The sequence below is a fragment of the Ciconia boyciana genome, chromosome 1 (assembly GCF_034638445.1).
Source record: "Ciconia boyciana chromosome 1, ASM3463844v1, whole genome shotgun sequence".
In the NCBI taxonomy this organism is placed as follows: domain Eukaryota; kingdom Metazoa; phylum Chordata; class Aves; order Ciconiiformes; family Ciconiidae; genus Ciconia; species Ciconia boyciana.
Window position 1 is genome coordinate 82,449,779 of NC_132934.1, and position 17,421 is coordinate 82,467,199.

General features: G+C 44.2%; 1 protein-coding gene across 4 annotated transcripts in view; it reads left to right on the forward strand.

Annotated features, from left to right (window-relative positions):
* Nucleotides 1–3,737: 3,737 nt before the first annotated feature.
* The window catches only part of FAR2 (fatty acyl-CoA reductase 2), a 159,812-nt gene continuing 146,128 nt past the window's right edge, over nucleotides 3,738–17,421 (forward strand). The window contains exon 1 of one of the 4 annotated variants that reach the window (XM_072877452.1): nucleotides 3,738–3,843. The gene's annotated coding sequence lies outside the window, so the exon portion shown is untranslated. Of the gene's footprint in view, nucleotides 3,844–4,407; nucleotides 4,521–17,421 lie in introns of those variants that run through there. The other 3 variants (XM_072877479.1, XM_072877461.1, XM_072877470.1) reach the window with 3 other exon arrangements.

Sequence of the window (17,421 nt, forward strand, 5' to 3'; positions counted from 1 at the left end):
TCATTAATTCTTTGCAGCTCTATGACGTTTCACAGCTGGTTATTCAGTATTCAGTGCTGACACTGAATCGGTGAAAAACAGCAGCTAATTTCAAATCATAGAACCATTTAGGTTGGAAAAGACCCTTAAGATCATCAAGTCCACCCGTTAACCTAACACTACCAAGTCCACCACTAAACCACATCCCTAAGCACCACATCAAAACTTCTTTTAAATACCTCCAGGGATGGTGACTCAACCACTTCCCTGGACAGCCTGTTCCAGTGCTCGACAACCCTTTCAGTGAAGAAGTTTTTCCTAATATCCAATCTAAACCTCCCCTGGCACAACTTGAGGCCATTTCCTCTTGTCCTACAGCTTGTTAACTGGGAAAAGAGGCTGACACCCACCTCGCTTCAACCTCCTTTCAGGTAGTTGTAGAGAGCGATAAGGTCTCCCCTCAGCCTCCTTTTCTCCAAACTAAACAACCCCAGTTCCCTCAGCTGTTCCTCATAAGTCTTGTTCTCCAGACCATTCACTAGCTCATCGTTGCTCTTCTTTGGACATGCTGTAGCGCCTCAATGTCTTTGTTGTAGTGAGGGGCCCAAAACTGAACACAGTATTCGAGGTGTGGCCTCACCAGTGCCAAGTACAAGGGGACGATCTAATTGCTGGGTCCTGCACTTGGGTCATAACAATGCCATGCAACTCTATAGGCCTCGGGAAGAGTGGCTGCAAAGCTGCCCGGCGGAAAAGGACCTGGGGGTGTTGGTCGACAGTGGGCTGAATATGAGCTGGCTGTGTGGCCAGATGGCCAAGAAGGCCAATAGCATCCTGGCTTGTATCAGAAATAGTGTGGCCAGCAGGAATGCATTGTGGTACATTAGCCTGACCTTCTGAAGTTTCTGATTTTCTTGAAACCTTTTAACCTTTAAAATTCTGTGCGCTGCATTTCTTACACTAGTAGGGTTCTTTTTAAAAATCAACATTCAACTTTTTTTTTTTATTTGCACTCACAACTTGCCATCTTCTCTATCTCCTCATGTATCATGACCACATGAGGAAGTTGTAAGTGGCTTAGGTTACTGTTATTTAAGAAATCTACCTGTCCAAAGTCTCTTGAAAGCTTTCCATCATATAGCTATTATTTTCCTTCATGATAAACAGCAGGTTTGAATTATATTCAATCAGGCTGACAGGTGACAAGATCTGTTAATATCATCTTCTTACTTTTAAGCATTAATTGTAGGCTTAATTTTGAAGTTTCTTTTCAGAGTCCCTAATCTTCACGTGTACCTTGGGTGAAAGCTAATAAGTTATTGGAAAAAAAGTGAAACTGCAAAATGTGAATTCCTTGTATTAAGAAAAAAAAAAGCAACATTACTTTAATTAATTAATTCCTTCCCTCCCCCAAGGAAAAAAAAAAAGGGAAAAGAAAAGCTAAATATATATCAGTAGCAAAATGATTTTTTAAACTTGTTTGTAATATGTGGCAATTAATCTTCTGTTTGGAGTTTGACTGATTTACTAGTTGTCAAATGTCTGTTACTCCATTAATTAGAATTTTAGGATTTGTCTAAAGGATGATTCAAAAAACACATCTTCCATTACGTTTCAGTTTGCTTCACTTGGTGTATATTATAGAATCATAGAATCATTTGAACATTCAGTTCATCGGTTCAAAGGGTAGCCTTCTCAGGTTCACACTGTTTTAATGATTATTTCTTGTTTCTTCTTCTCCTTAACCAAATTATCCCCTCAAGGTTTTTCTAGAGATTCCTGGGAAGCTGTCATGAACTGTCTCTGACACGCTACCTGTTTAATGTCCTAATTGGCTCTTAGTTGGGAACTGTTCTTCAAGCCTGCCTGCTTTTTTGAAACTTCACAAAGGAATTTCTATAGGTTCGTAGATTTGAATGTACTGTCTCCCATGCAATGTCTCTTGAAAGAGTTTCTGCAGGAACTGATGCTTATCAAGCTCTCTATTCAATGTCTGGAAAGACAATGCTAGCAATAGTCGTCTCTCATTCTCCGCTTCCCAGAAACTTTCCTTCTGGTTATTTTTCAGACTGCAAGATCATGGTCTTTGAACAAAGCCACACCTGATTGCCTATTCTATTAATTCACATCTTTGTCTATTTGTTCCCCATTTTGGTGCCAAGTAGTCGCCTTCAGCTGGCAGTTCAGGTATGGCTTTTTCAGTTTAGACAGAGGCCTGGCCAGTCTGTCAAGGCAGATGTTTATGTTAAAGAATATGCCTGAGATGTAGGCAACCAAAACCCTGGTTACGCAGAATTATCCCAGCAACCATCACTCACTCTCTGCAAATAGCTGGGACTTCCTCAGGTAAGAACCACTTCCTGTGGTTACTTCCCTTGCAGGTTCCCTCCCACTACATTTCCAATGGATGAATCCAAAAACTTATTTGCTAGAATCACAGAATCATAGAATCATTTAGGTTGGAAAAGACCCTTAAGGTCATTGAGTCCAACCGTAAAAGAAGTTGTAGGCTGTTTTTCCTTGTAAGGGAAAAAATGAAATTGAAGCCAGAGCTTCCACTCTCCTGTTGAGTGCTCCAATCCATTGAGATAGCATCTACTTATTTGTGAAGCTAGTAGCCTTTCTTCGATCTATACAAATGATGAAGTCAATGTACTCTACACCGCGACCCTTTGCATGGGATGAATTCCTTGAATGGCTCTATCTCACCCCACACATACAATCCTATTCCATACAACCCTCTGTAGGTGTAGCGTGGAGAGCAGTTGACATAGATCTTGTGTCCTGGGCAATTTGGACTTTTATGGCCCACATTGGTCTTGGAGCCCTATGCCCAGGTGTCACATTAAGAGTAGCGGCATGTGTACTGTAAGGACACTAGCCAGACTGAGATGAAAATGTGAAGGCTTTGGAGACTCCACCTAGTCTTAGGCTTCTAGTGCCCAGGTGTGCAAACTGACAAGCGCAGGGAGCTCTCATGTAGAAATGGCAGGCACCTGCAGCCTTTAAGCTTCTCAAGGAAGGAGCTAGTGGCTGGAGAACTGCAACTGTAGGTGTACTACCTAATCCCTGTGTGGGTGGAGTTCTGCTGACAGCTGTGATACTGAGTCAGGCATCACTGGGCATCTTATCCAGCTTCTCTGGGGCTGGCTTTTTTTCAGCACTGATAAATTGAAGACAGTAATTAGATAAACACAACCTTCTAAAATTAATTAATGCTTGTACATACTGTAAGTGTAATAAGAGGATATAAAAGCACCACATCTTGCCAATTCTCATGTTGGGTTGAAAGATCTTTCTAAGGGTGTATCTTCTATAGCTGAAATGAGAAAATTAATATTCGTGGCAAAGGTAGGTATTCGTGGCTGAGTAGGTATACTGCATGTCTCGGTTTTTTCCTAATGCTTGTAAGGCAAATAATTGTGTAATTAACTTAATATGCCGATTTTATAACTCTGTTTCTGTGTACAACATTCTTCCTCATCATTTTAAACACAGAGGTAAATTCTGCTGTAAGCTGAAGAGAGAAGGAGGTGTAATAACCTCGGAGGACACCCGAGGGGCCACCTGCCCTGCCCCTTCGTCATGGGTTTAGAAAGCTTTCGGTTCGCCCCCTTCCCTGCCCGTCTCCTTTCACCTGGACGCCTGCAGGGGCTGCAGCCCAGCCCTCCTTCCCGCAAACCCCACCGCCCGCTCACGCCCAGCGCTGCCGCTCTCCGAGGCGGGCGGGGGCGGGAGGAGGACGAGGGCAGGGCAGGGGCTCGGGGAGGCGCTGAGGAGCCGCCGCCGCTCGCCCCCTGCGCGCCGCCCCGGCCCCAGCGAGCCCGGAGGCGGCCGCGCCGGCAGAGGAGCCCCGCCAGCCCGGTAAGGAGCGGAGCCCTCCGGGAGGGAGCCTTTTCTCGCCTGACTTCCTCCGCGGGCTGCTGCGGCGTGCCCGGGTACCCTGCGGCACGGCTAACGAGGGGAGCGCGCAGGCAAGGCTGCGCAGGGAGGGGGCAGCGAAACGTGGCTTTGCCTCGCTGCTGCTGGGCGACGCCAGCAGCGGCGGGGACCGGGGAAGAAGGAGCGGGGGGCTCCTGAGGCGGGGGCACGGGGCCGAGTCCTGCCGGGGATGGCTCCTCTCCCCCACCCCGGGTGTGCTTGGCGTGCCTAGCGGCTCCTGCTGCAGAGCCACGCCGTTTGCCATTTAGCCTGAGCTCGGCCGCAGGGAAGCAGGGCCGGCCAAGGCGGAGGAGAGGAGCCGAGCGCGGGCGGCCTGAGCTGGTCCGCATGCCCGGGCAGGAGCCTCCTCGCCGGGTACGCGCGGCCGCAGCCGCTCGGTGCGAGAGGCGGCTGAGGGGAAAGCAGAGCAGAGGCGCTGCTCCTCCCTCCCCCGGCCGGATATATAGTATCAGACCAGAGGGGGAGGAGAGGTTTGTGGGTTTTTTTCTTTCTTTTTCTTTTTTCCGCCACCTTTTCTTTGCCGGGAGTTGCTTGTGTGCTAGGGAAGGTGGGGGCAGCGGTTCTGAGGCAGGAATTGGTCGGAAAAGCAGTAATTGAAGGTAACAACCCGCTGGGGGACATCGGGGGGAAGCAAAAAAAAAAAAAAAAAGGGTGGGGGAGAGGAGGAGGACGCTGTGGAGGGATGATGCCCAGGAGGCGAGGAAGGCGGCGGGGAGAGCCGGCCGGGGGCGGCGGGGCTGGGCCGGCTGCAGCGCCCGCGGCTGCTGCGGTGGCGGGAGGCTCCGCCGGGGCCGGGCCGGGTCGTGCCGGGCAGGGCAGGTACCGCGGCCTGGGGGCAAGCCCTGGCCCAGCGCGGCGGGGCAGCGGGGAGCCGTGGGTGGCCGGAGCGGGGCCGGGCCGGGCCGGACCCCCGGCGCTGGGCGGTGCCCCGGGAGGGAGCGGCGGCCCCAGCCCAACCGAGCCGGGGCTTCGGCTTCTCCTTGGAAAGTTCAACGGGAGCGCAGCCCTATGAATGAGGAGAGGAGCGTGGTGAGCGGCTCCGCAAGGCTTCACAGCAGGGTTTGCTCCGGGTAGGGGTAATCTTCAGTGCGATGCTATAAAAAAACCCCAGGAAGATCTAATACAATTTTAAGGGAAGCTTGCCTTTTCGTTTTCCCTGCTATTAGGCCCATACATTTTTTTTTTAGTGTAGTATGAGGCAGCAATAGAGTTTTAGCCGTATGAGGAGGGCTCCTTATTCTGAGCCTTGATGCTGTTTTCTGTCTCTTGATTGGGAAATTACTGGACGCCCCTGCTGCCCATCCACCCAACATGGCACCACAAAGATTTAACCCAGATTTTGATACAGGATCCTATGAGGATATCCTCGGTTTTCTAGAAACTAGAGACACGTGACCTTGTCTTGTCTTACACAGTCCTTTACAGTAATGTTGTTACTCAGAATAATTTGCTTTTACGTGTTTGCCTTGGAGCCTTTTAAGGGCATAACTAGAGAGACAAATAACTAATGACAGACCATTATCTTGCAGTGGATAGCAGTAAAACTAAATGGGAGTTGCTTCACCCAGAGATATTGCACTATAAATTCAGTCAAAAGGCTAGTTTTGCATCTTCATTTAGACGGAGGTTTTGCTATCTGTGAAGGTCATTATTAGGCTAGAAAAATGTACTCCAAAATCCATATCTGCTCTCATCCTGGTTCACTTGAATTTGTATTAAAATAAGTGTAAAATGGAACTATTAGGTGATCCCAAAGGTGTAATAAAATGCATGGCCTTTCAGAAGCTTCTAATACCAAAGCTCACATTGCTTTGGCACGTTACTTTAGAGTGTAACTTTCTGCGTGTGCTGGCGTTCTGGGAACCTTCACCTCCACTTGATAAGAAGCTGATGGCAGTTCAGAGATCTGCTACTGGAGTTTGTTTTCATTTGCATCTACTATATCAAAAGCAGCATCATTTCCTGCTTACCTGTAATGTTCTTGAATAGGAAAGTGCAAGTTCTGCTCATTACTGTATAATGTACTCATCTTCTCTTTAAAGTTTTAAACATAGTTTAAAAATTACACTGATAGTTGCTTTAGAGAAGTTGTAAAATCCCTGTTATAATGTAGTGCTTTAGTATCCAGATCTATTGTGTTCTCTCCCTCTGATAAACTATAGTTTTGTAGAAACAAGTTTTTAAAACACTTCCTCTGTGTTTTGGGGTGTTTGTCTACGTTAAAGTTGCTATAAACTTCAATGCATAGGTGATGAGAATAGAAAATTTTGGGGGAGGAGAGATGCATTCACTCAAAGGTATTTGAATTAAACATGAAGCAATAGCAGATTTAGGCCAGCCTTTTACTATATTTAGAGGATGTTCAAGGATGCATCTGATACTGTAACAAAACTGCAAATTCCTCAGTTCTGACAATTTGGGTTTCAAGTCTAATCCCTATTAAGGCTTGTTTAGATTAGTGGTGAGGAAATGTAGTTCTAAAACATCTTGAAGACCATGTAAGAAAAGCCTGAGTAAATAAAACCTGTAGCATGTCAGCTGGGCAAAAAAAGAACAATCTAGAGATAGACTGCCAGAAAAGTAGTAGGGAATGGCCTGTTAACAGAAGGACAAAGTTTGCGACTCTGTTATGGAGGCAGCTTGCACTGATAAACTTCCCATGCTTTCCCCAAAGTCAGTTCAGATCTTACAGACCTGGATCTCGGGGGTGGGGGAGGTTGGGGAGGTGTGGGGGTGCTGGAATGGAGAACATGGGTAATGACAGGGTAGAAAGATTGTGGCAGGGAATATGAGTAATATAACCAAAGGCACAGAGACTGCCATTTGGTCTGCATGGCATGGTAGAGGAACACGAATGAGTGGCCGATGTCTTCATAAATCTCCTGGACACCGCTGATTTCAAGTCCTGTGGCAGAGTGTAGATCCTTGCTCCAAGGGGACAGTCTGCAGTATGAAACCATCATTGTAAAATAACTTCTTTTTTTGCCTTACATTCCATGTAGGAAGCTCCTGATTCTGATCAATTTGCCAGTTTTTTTTTCCCAAGGACAAGTAATTTTGATCTATACAAGGGACAGATCATGTAAATGAGGGCATAGGGAAGGAGAAAAAAATACATGTTTTGAAATGGGAAAGGGAGGGGAGACTTTTTTTTGGTGATACCACAGATTTGAGTAGTTCATAGAAGCTGAAGGGCAGTGGAGAGTAACTCAGTGGGGTTGGGGAAAATCTACTGATGACTGCTCAACTCATCTGGGGGTTATTGCTTATCTTATTGTATTGTTTGGTTTTGCTGTGTTTGTAGGAAAATGTTGAGGACAATTGCTGCAGGGAATAATGTTAGCATTGCTCTGTAGCTGATTATCATCCCATTATTACTATTAAAAATTATAGTATTCTTATTCCCTAAGGGTCCTGGGTCCACAAAGGAGGCTTAAGAAATGAAAGTTTGAATATTGCAATGCTGTCCAATAAGATTAACATTATCTAAATTATTAGCGGTAGGTCATGGAAAGAGGTAGGCATCTCCAGACATACCTAGAAATAAGTATCATCTGAAGCACATTCACTTCCCTGGCACAACAAGCTATTACACAAGGGCGGTTCTTGCCTGGGAGGTGTTCACCTGTATTAACGTGAAGCTGTGCTGGAGCTAACTAAAACTTGCCTTTCTGCAAGGCAAAGGCAGTGGTTCAGCAGTCATTTTAATTTGCCATAAATGTGGGCTCCTGCCAAAGGGTCAGCCTCCTGCCTCACCTCTGGCTACACATTCCTCGTCTCTTGCTTGTGCTGGTACTATCACTTGTGGCCAAATGCAAATCCGCTCTTGTTGTTGCTGTTGGCCTGGTTTTCAGTTGGAGGAGTTCCAGGGTCTGACTCAATTCATGACTAAAATGCACCGAGGAGTCAGCAGAGACGTGCACTTGGGGGAAGATCAGGCTGGTCCTCATCGTGCTTGGTAGGAGTCCCATTTGGACCAGTTTAAAAAGATGATGGACCTGCAGCTTAACAAGCTTGCTCAGTGCTGTGTTAACACTTCCGCATGGCTTCCGGACTGGGTTTGGCTTGTGTCTGAGCAATTTGGAGACTGAGGAGAGGTACCTGTCTGTTTCCAGTCACGTGTGTAGACATACTCTTCAAGGGCCTGATGAACCGAGTGAAAGAGGAAATTTGAAGGACAAAAAGTTGTTTTAAATACCTGTATTCTTTAAGGAGGTGGGGCCTTACTCTGGCATGCTAAAAAATTACCTCCCTCTGTTCAAGGTGTAGAGCTCTGAATTCAGGTTTTGGGATTAATTAGTTCTGCCACTTACCCAATTTATACCCTCACCACCACTCCTGTTCCTTCTAAGTCTGCTTGTCCTGTATTTAAATTGCAGACTACTTCAGCTACAGTCTGTCATTTTTGCTCTGTGTTTACATGTGGCCTGTGCTGATAAAGCCCAAGTTTGTGGTGTGACAGCTGGCTGAATATGAGCCAGCAGTGTGCCCAGGTGGCCAAGAAGGCCAATAGCATCCTGGCTTCTATCAGAAATAGTGTGGCCAGCAGGAGTAGGGAAGTGATTGTCCCTCTACTTGGCACTGGTGAGGCCGCACCTTGAATACTGTGTTCAGTTTTGGGCTCCTCACTACAAGAGAGACGTGGAGGTGCCGGACCATGCCCAAAGAAGAGCAACAAAGCTGGTGAAGGGTCTAGAGCACAAGTCTGATGAGGAGCGGCTGAGGGAGCTGGGGTTGTTTATCCTGGAGAAGCAGAGGCTGAGGGGAGACCTTATTGCTCTCTACAACTACCTGAAAGGAGGTTGTAGCGATGTGGATGTCGGTCTCTTCTCCCAAGTAACAAGCAATAGGACAAGAGGAAATGGCCTCAAGTTGTGCCAGGGGAGGTTTAGATTGGATATTAGGAAAAGCTTTTTCACTGAAAGGGTTGTTGAGCATTGGAACAGGCTGCCCAGGGAAGTGGTCACCATCCCTGGTGATCCCTGGGGGTATTTAAAAGATGTTTTGATGTGGTGCTTAGGGACATGGTTTAGTGGTGGACTTGGTAGTGTTAGGTTAATGATTAGACTTAATGATCTTAAAGGTCTTTTCCAACCTAAACGATTCTGATATTGACAACAATAATTTCTCAGCACAGGATGGTCAGAGCCATAGGGAGCAGTCATGGGGGAGCATTTCCCTAGTTTGCTCTCTCTTGTGAGGTCTCCTGGACTTCTGCAAATCAGTCCCCATGGACTGCTGTGTAGTGCCACCCTGGGTCACCATGCACTTGTAGCATCTCAGCCCTCTTTGTACGCAGCCACGTCTGGCAAAAGTTCATTTTCACTTGTTACCACAGCGAAGAGTATACTACAGCAGATGCTTTGTCTTTTATTATATTTTTTCCATTCAAATTTTGAATGGTAAGCCTGTAACTCATGGGTTTTTAACACCATCTGAGGTAGACATTTTGTCTGGTTTTGGTTTTTGTTTTTTTTTTTTTAATTCTTATCTAAATAGTGCTTTCAGGCTTCCTTTAGAAAATGTAGTTGTCTGGGTGATATACAGTGTTAAAATTACAGCTAATTAGGTCTTTACACAGTGAAATAGTCAATAGTAGGATCTTGTGTGTAGGCATATAATTAATGTTCTATTGGTAATTATTGGAAACTGGAAATCCCCTCTCCCTCAAATCTCTGTCTAGGTTCGTTTTTGTTAAAGCATGAGACATATTGAAGGTTTGGCAAAAATACCTGTAGTTCGACTGTAGTTGTGTTCAGTTCTAAGCTTATATTAGCTGTCTTTTGCAAGAGTTGCTTGTATGTGTGTTTCTCTGTGTGTGTACCGATGCTTAGGCAGTTTCAAGTGACTGGAAATTGCATAGGGCTCTGTTCTTCCACCCATGCTCACAGAAAAAGATACCTTGTGCCACAAAAATACACTGTTGTGTTTAACTCCAATGTTTTCTCCTTTGCTGAAAGTAATTGTGTGGCAGCTGTGCCCCTAAGAGACGTGTATGATAGGTTTTCCTCATACTTCATTTCCTTTTTAACCCATTATGCCAGTATCCGTCACCTGTATCGGCTTTGAGAAGCAGTAAGTTGTCCTGTGGGGTTAACAGAACAAATACAAAACTTAATGACCGGTTAATGCATGCAAGAATGGCAGGACTGGTCACAAACCTGGATGCTTACAATTTAACTTCTAAAGCTGTCTTTCAGCCTTGCCTTATCCAAACCCAGATCCACATTTTATTGTGCCCAAAGGTGAGAGGCAATTTTACCATGGGGTGTTCTCTGGAAACAAATGTAAGTTTTTTGATTCCAGGTTTGAATGGCTTGTGTCTACCTTTAAACAAACTTGGTTTTCACAAGTGTTTCTGCAATGCTGTCTAAAATTGGGGCCAGCTGGATTGACAACTCCCTTTTTTGTTTTATCTTCTTGAAAGCAACCATAAACCCCATTGACTGAAGGAAAGAAAGGTTCCCTGATTTTCCGTAAATAGTGTGGATTTATTTTGCCGTAGATGGTTCAGGAGGGCCTTTTCTTATTCAGGGGATACTGAGTATAAATACATTGTAGTGTCACAACTGTCTCTAGAATATTCCTTCAGAAACTACCTTGATACTGTGAGTGAAATTATGAAAATGTAAATTGATTGCAATTTTGTAAACAATGCTGTAGATTAACAATAAGGGAAAGATTCTTACAAAGCTATACACTTATACTGTTTAAAGAAATGGAAAACAAGAGTGTTATGTTGACATTGAGTCAATCAGACCTGGTTCTGAGGAAAATCTGAAAAGCAGAGATGCTATGTAGAAAAGGTACCGGCCCTTTTGAGGAGTGTAATTCCTGCAATACACCTTAGTAAATCCTAAAAGAGAGATCTTAATTTATTCACAAAATGTGTAGGTATTAACAGAGCACAGCAGTCTTCTAAAAGGTTCTTTGAGATGGGTGTACCGTGGAGTTAACAATGGGCTATACAGATGTATAGTAGCCAGAGGTGGTACCATGTACTGATTCATTAGTGGTATATGAAATTGCCTGAGTCATCTTTATAGGTGTACTGTGATATCTCAAAAGAGAGTTACAGCTGACTAACTAGTGGTGTGCTACAGCTGATGCAGCATGCAGAAATGTGCTACAGCTGATGCAGCATGCAGAAATGTGCTACAGCTGATGGAGCATGCACTGTTTTCTCATTAGTCTTTGCTCCCTAAGCACAAGTAACAGTAACTGGGAGAAGGTTGTAGCTGCAGTAGTCAGCACTGTTTTGGCCAAACACACAACACTCATTTGGAAATATACTTTTTTCTATTACTGTTCTCACTGACATATGAAATAATTTTTTTGCCTGCTCCCTCTGTTTTGAGTTTTTATATGAATAATTGTGCTTCTCTGAGCTTTGCTCCCCATTGCAGTATCACTCTTTGACTAATGACACAAGGTGTCCCGGTTTCAGCTGGGATAGAGTTAATTTTCTTCCTAGTAGCTGGTATAGTGCTGTGTTTTGGATTTAGTATGAGAATAATGTCGATAACACACTGATGTTTTAGTTGTTGCTAAGCAGTGCTTACACTAAATCAAGGACTTTTTAGCTTCCCATGCTCTGCCAGGTGCACAAGAGGCTGGGAGGGGGCACAGCCAGGACAGCTGACCCCAACTGGCCAAAGGGCTATTCCATACCATATGATGTCATGCTCAGCATATAGACCGGGGGGAGTTGGCTGGGGCATAGTGATCTCTGCTCAGGGACTGGCTGGACATCGGTCAGCAGGTGGTGAGCAGTTGTATAATTCCCCCCCCCCCCCCCCCCCTCGGTTTTGTTCCTCTCTTGCTCTCTTGTTGTTTTCCTTCTCATTACAATTTGTTATTATTATTGTTCCAATTATTAAACTGTTCTTATCTCAACTCACGAGTTGTCTTACTTTTGCTCTTCCGAATCTCTCCCCCATCACACCCAGGGGAAGGGTGAGCAAGTGGCTGTGTGGTACTTAGTTGCTGACTGGGGCTAAGCCACAGCACAAGGGCATTCACCACTAGTGAAAGTTTGGTTGGTTGTGAAGGGTTGAAGCATCTGAGATGCCTCCTTCATTACCAAGTCCTTCAGAAACAAGAGCTAGCGCTTTCAGCACAGGTCTCTACTGGAAGGCAGGTATTTGTGCCTGGCTTCCACACTGGAGCGTTCAGTGGTGCTCCCTCTTAGATATCCTCCTCTGGTGTGGTCAGAAGTAACATGTTCAGAAGCAACTCCCAGAAGCAAAGTGGTCATGGTCTGTGGTGAATAACTGCGGTGCTAGACTGCTGAAACCAGGAGCTCTGCCCGCTCTATTCCTGGTCAAGACTAGCTAACACAGAGGTGGTTTTGTGGCTCCTGTCAGATGATCACCCAGCTGGTTAGCCTGTATCAACGGCTTGTGATGGGCTGGGCTTCTGCAGTGAGGGAGAAGCAGTTTGGAGGTGGGATGAAGAACGTGAGTGAGTGAGCTTTGCCCATCCTATCCTGGCTTTGTGGCAGCCAGTGAAGTCGGCTGCTGCTGGCTTTCTTGAGTGAGGCGATGGATGGAGAGGAGGGGAACCACTTTCTCTGCCAGTATCCTGCGGAGCTGCTAGGATAGCGGAGCCAGGGACTGCTGCACATCTTTTCAAAACCATCTGCTTTTACCACCTGTCATTGCTTATTCACAAACATGCTGTCTTATTGGGCATTAGTATTAAAAATCTTTCTCTTTAAGTATAAAAAGAAATAAGTTTCTTCTGACATTCCCCCGTTATATGCCCATAGCTCAAGTAGGGGACTACAGAAGTGCTCTGTCGTGAGGGAGAGGAGGGGAGAGAGAGAGAAAAGGACTTGCATGCCCAACATAAAACACTTTCTGGTAATTTACATGCTCACAGTATTGTCAGTGGGACTTATTTTTGTTATCAGCTGGTCTGAAATGGAGGGCCTGATTATGTTTAAACCTAATTTTAAGGACAATTTCGAGGGTGAAATTTTGTTACAGAAGGAGCCCTTGGCAAAACTTCTGTTGCATGCACTGATATCAGCTTATTCATTGCTTCTAGCTTTAAGTCAAGGGGAACGTCATGGTCCAGGACTGCTTCTAGATTTCCTTTGGCTGTTGAATTGAATGCCATTGCTGTAAAGCACCCAACTTCTTTGTTGGATGAAAAATTTATGAAGAGACTGAGACTGTTGGTCCCCAGGCCATTAGTAAGACACCCAAACTCTCATGTATTCACATTTCTAAATTGAATGTGACAGACAGAATTATACCCTTAGTTAGCCCTTGCTTCATATAGCTGCAGCCTCGCTGCTTTACTTCTTTCTGATCCTGCAGACTACAAAAAACCAACTTGCTTGCTTTTCTGACAAAAGATCTGTTTATGCAGACCTGGAGCTCTGATAGCCATCTAGTCTAACGTTGCATGCAGTAAATTCCACTGTATTCCTGTGACTGCAGCTGGAACTTCTCAGACTAGCTCTCTATGTGCCCTATGATCCTTTCTCCGGTAATGTACATTATTGCTGTGATGTGGTTCTGCTTGTACTTCCCTATGGAGCCCTCAGTTTGCCATCTGCGGGAAGAAATGAAATCCCAGATCAAGACGTTACAGACGTTGAATGACACTGTCTTCTACCAGTGACCTCCTTCAAGCCCCCATTGCTGCTATCTTTATTAGATACTCTGAGCAAAGTGACTAAGGTAATACACTCCCAGTATGGAACAAAATGTCAGTGATCCCCTCTGCACTTTTTTTGTGCCTTTGTTTGCATCTGAAATAAACTTAATGACACTGTTGCAGAGAGGAGAGGGCAAGGAGCCCGTAGGTACCAGGGTGTTCATGCCATACTCTGTTGTATGTGTCAAACCAACCATCAAATCTTGTACCTAGATGCAGTAGTCAAACCTGTCAACTCAGTGGAAAACCGGCAGGGTTCTGCAGGTAACCAGTAACGTTTGCCCTAACACTGTCTAGCTGTAGTTTTAATTTTTCTTCATTCTTACATTTATGTTCAGTGACCTCTGCCTTGTCCTGTGTATCCTCAAAGCAGCCTGTGGGTTTCTACTGTACTTGAATTCAAGGTTTCACGGCATCCTAAACAATATATTGATTTGATCAGAAATGTTGGCTCGTGATGCGTTTCTCAGTTAATATTTTTTTCATCTCCCCTATTTCCTAATATTATGTATTATCTCCCAGCCATTTTGTTTTGTTCCTTTGCCTAGTTCTGCCATCACTAAGCTGACAGAGGAGATAAGGAGTCTAACTGTGTCCTTAAAGACTGATTTCATGCCTGAGATTTATCACTTCACCTGGATTTTGGCCTATCACTGACCCTTCATTGCTATGTAGCGTCAGGCAAACTGCTAGCTGTGTATTAATCCCTGTGGCTCAGAAAATCTCCACCATGTTCTGAAGCTGTCTTGTATTTATGCTAAACTGAGTGCTTTACCGGCAGCTGGCTCAAATCCTGCACGCTGCTGTTTGCTACAGGGTCCGAATCAGTTGATACGCGGAGAAGAGATGTTCAGTTCCTGGTACTGGAATGCTCCATGCATGGGGCCTCAGGTGTTTTGGTCCAGCATTTTTTTTTTCTGCTGAGTATTTGTATTGGGCCATATACAACTGTGATGGAAGCAGTTGTTTATCTGCAGAGGGTAACACTGAATTCTCTACCAATGGAAAGCCTGTTGCTTTGGCTAGCTCAGGGTTTTTCAAGAACTGATTGGGCATTGCTTACTGCTGATTAACTTACCCACAAAGAATTTCCAGCAAGCAAGTCAGGGATCAGATGAAACTAATGCTTCCAAGATGATGTGATAACATCCCATGTTTAAAGATGAGGTCTCTGGGCTCTACCAAGAGAGTGATACTGTTGAGCCAACCACATATGCAAAACTGAACTCTCATATGACAACAAGTCAATCACAGCATGCAGATGCATTAGCTGCTCATACTATACCACTTGGAGGGGGTCTTACTTCTCAGGTTCCTCTCAGAAAACCTTTGCCTGTTAATGTTACATTTACTGCAGCTTTGGTTTTCAAGTAAATAAATGGTTTTATTTCAGTAGCCACCTTTCTGCTGGTGAATCATAAACAGGCTGAAGTTACTTTAATACTGAACACTTTTCTGAAAGGCTAGATTTCCCCCAGACCAGGATGGTAACATGTAGGAGGACAGGTTGCTTTGTGACTGCCTCTGCTTTGCTCTTGAAGTTAAATACATTTTTAAACTTTCAGTCCTACAGGTTGTAGGCTGGCACATCTAACTATCAGTAGTTCACCTCAAAAACTGGGTAGTCATGTTGACAAATGAAAAAATAATATGCAATGCCAGAGTTTCCATCGCTGACTATAGATTGCGTCCTTGGAGATGGGCAAGTTCTTGCATTCTGAAGCAACGTAATCTGCATTATCAAAAAAACAAGTACTCTACTTGTCACTAACACTTAATTTCCATGGCAACCTACGTAACTCTTCTTCTGGGAGATGAAGTAAGGTGATCCAGAGTGTTTTGTATGAACTCGTCTCTGATCTACAGTTCATGTGTTCAAAATGTTAAAACAGTCACCATACTGTAAAAGGAAAGCTATCTTTCATTAAATGACAGGGTGCCTTCAAAGAGAATAGTTCTCTTATTTTCCACACACGCCTACACCTAATGTGACTAATGTGATTATGACTGTGAGCCCTTAAAGTGCTATACAAATAAAAAGTGGAGTTATAGAAGTAGGTTTTGTAGCATTCCTAGATATATAGCAGGAAGCTTGTATCTTGTCTCGTGGATAACAAGAGTAAGCTAAATTTATTATGTCTGATAGTTGGAAGTAATCAAGACAATAGGATTCTTTTTCATGTGATGCATGCAAGTCCTTATAGTTCCTTATAGGTATTTTTTCAGAGCTTTGTGTAAATATCAACCCGTACTGCTGACTCATTTATGAACTAACATGGGCACCTCCTTGCACTCCTTTTTTCTCTTTTTGTCTGTCTTTCTGTCTTTGAAATTCTTATCTGCTATGTGCAACCTTGTGTCCTCTCCATGTAAAATATAGTGCCCAAAATATTCTCTCTGGTATACTTTTAATCTAAAGTGCTTATAATTGCCAGCAGCAGCTTCCTTTAATTATAGAATTTTCACTAGGGTGTCCCATAGGTAGTTGTTTTTTATTCTGTACAGTGTTGTGCAAAAATCTTACCAAACCTGATCTACCCACTTGCGCCAATAGAGGTATTAGATCTATATGACACTTGTTTTGAAGGTTCAGGAAGATTAAGGCCAGGAAAATAAATTAAGGATAACTATAATTCTGTGATGAAAAGGTCATACTTCATTGCCTCATCTTTTTAAAATGCTATGTTTTCTATACTTTCTCCTTCCACCCTTTCACTAGGAGAGCTAGCTCTCCAATCAAGTTCATTACTCTGTCCAGTTTGACAATTTACCTTCTTTTCTTTAAAAAGCTAATTCTGAAATAATCTGACTGAAAAATTAACATAAAATATATCAGCTTTCTATTTTCTTTGCCCTCCTGTTCTTAAGTTGTAAACCTACAACTGTAGATGCCGCTTTTTCGTGTTGAGCGTTTCTTCATTGTTCAAATCAGCCTTTTAATCTATTGCAAATAAATATCTGGTGTAGTGTTAGCAAGGGAAGGTATGTTCTGATGTCTTAGGGTAAACATAAAAATTATATATTAATATATCTCCACCAGAACTGCATGATACGAGAACAAAATATTCTGGGCTACAGGTGAAGAGGTATCTATCATCTTGAGAATGTTTTCTGCCAGAACATGTTGATTTTATTGGTATAGTAAGCCTCTTACATCTGTACTTTTTGTTTACTCATATGCTTATTGGAGATGTGCATTTTCCTTTGTAATATGGCGGTATTAGTGCTCGAAAGCAAAGGGGGCATATCAAAGGACACGAGTGATAATCCGTGGTGCAAGGGTATGTGGAAATCAGGTAAACATGGTGGATTTCAAGGCACAGATAGAGAGGTCTGCCGGTGTGCCATATGCTGAATGAAGAGGAGCAAGACAGTGCTTTGCACTTGTGTTTCCCACTTCACTGTGAACAATGAATATGAGTTTAACACAGTACAAATGCATTGTGTTAACGCATAGCGCAGGGAGTAGTGTTTAAAAACTGCATATGGTGGAAATGGCTTGCTGCCTTTTGTTCGTTCTTAGCCCTGAGGGTTGGCAACAGCACAGTGGGATTTGTCTGAAGACCTCTGGAAGCAGTGTCCTAGGGAACATTTGGGTCCTCTTGTTTCTCAACTTGGAAGCAAGTAGTGACAAGTCTGCAGCCGATCGTAGGTCCCTGGTAAATTCAGAGGAAAGGGTATGTCGCAGTCTTGCACGGAGCATTCAGGAAGGTTACCTCACAGGTTTGTCAGGACAGCAGTGAGATCTCTGATGTCAGTGAAGGGGGGTCTTACTGGGTCTTCCTCTTCCCCTGAAGGAACCACATCCTAGCAGAATCTGAATGAAACCTA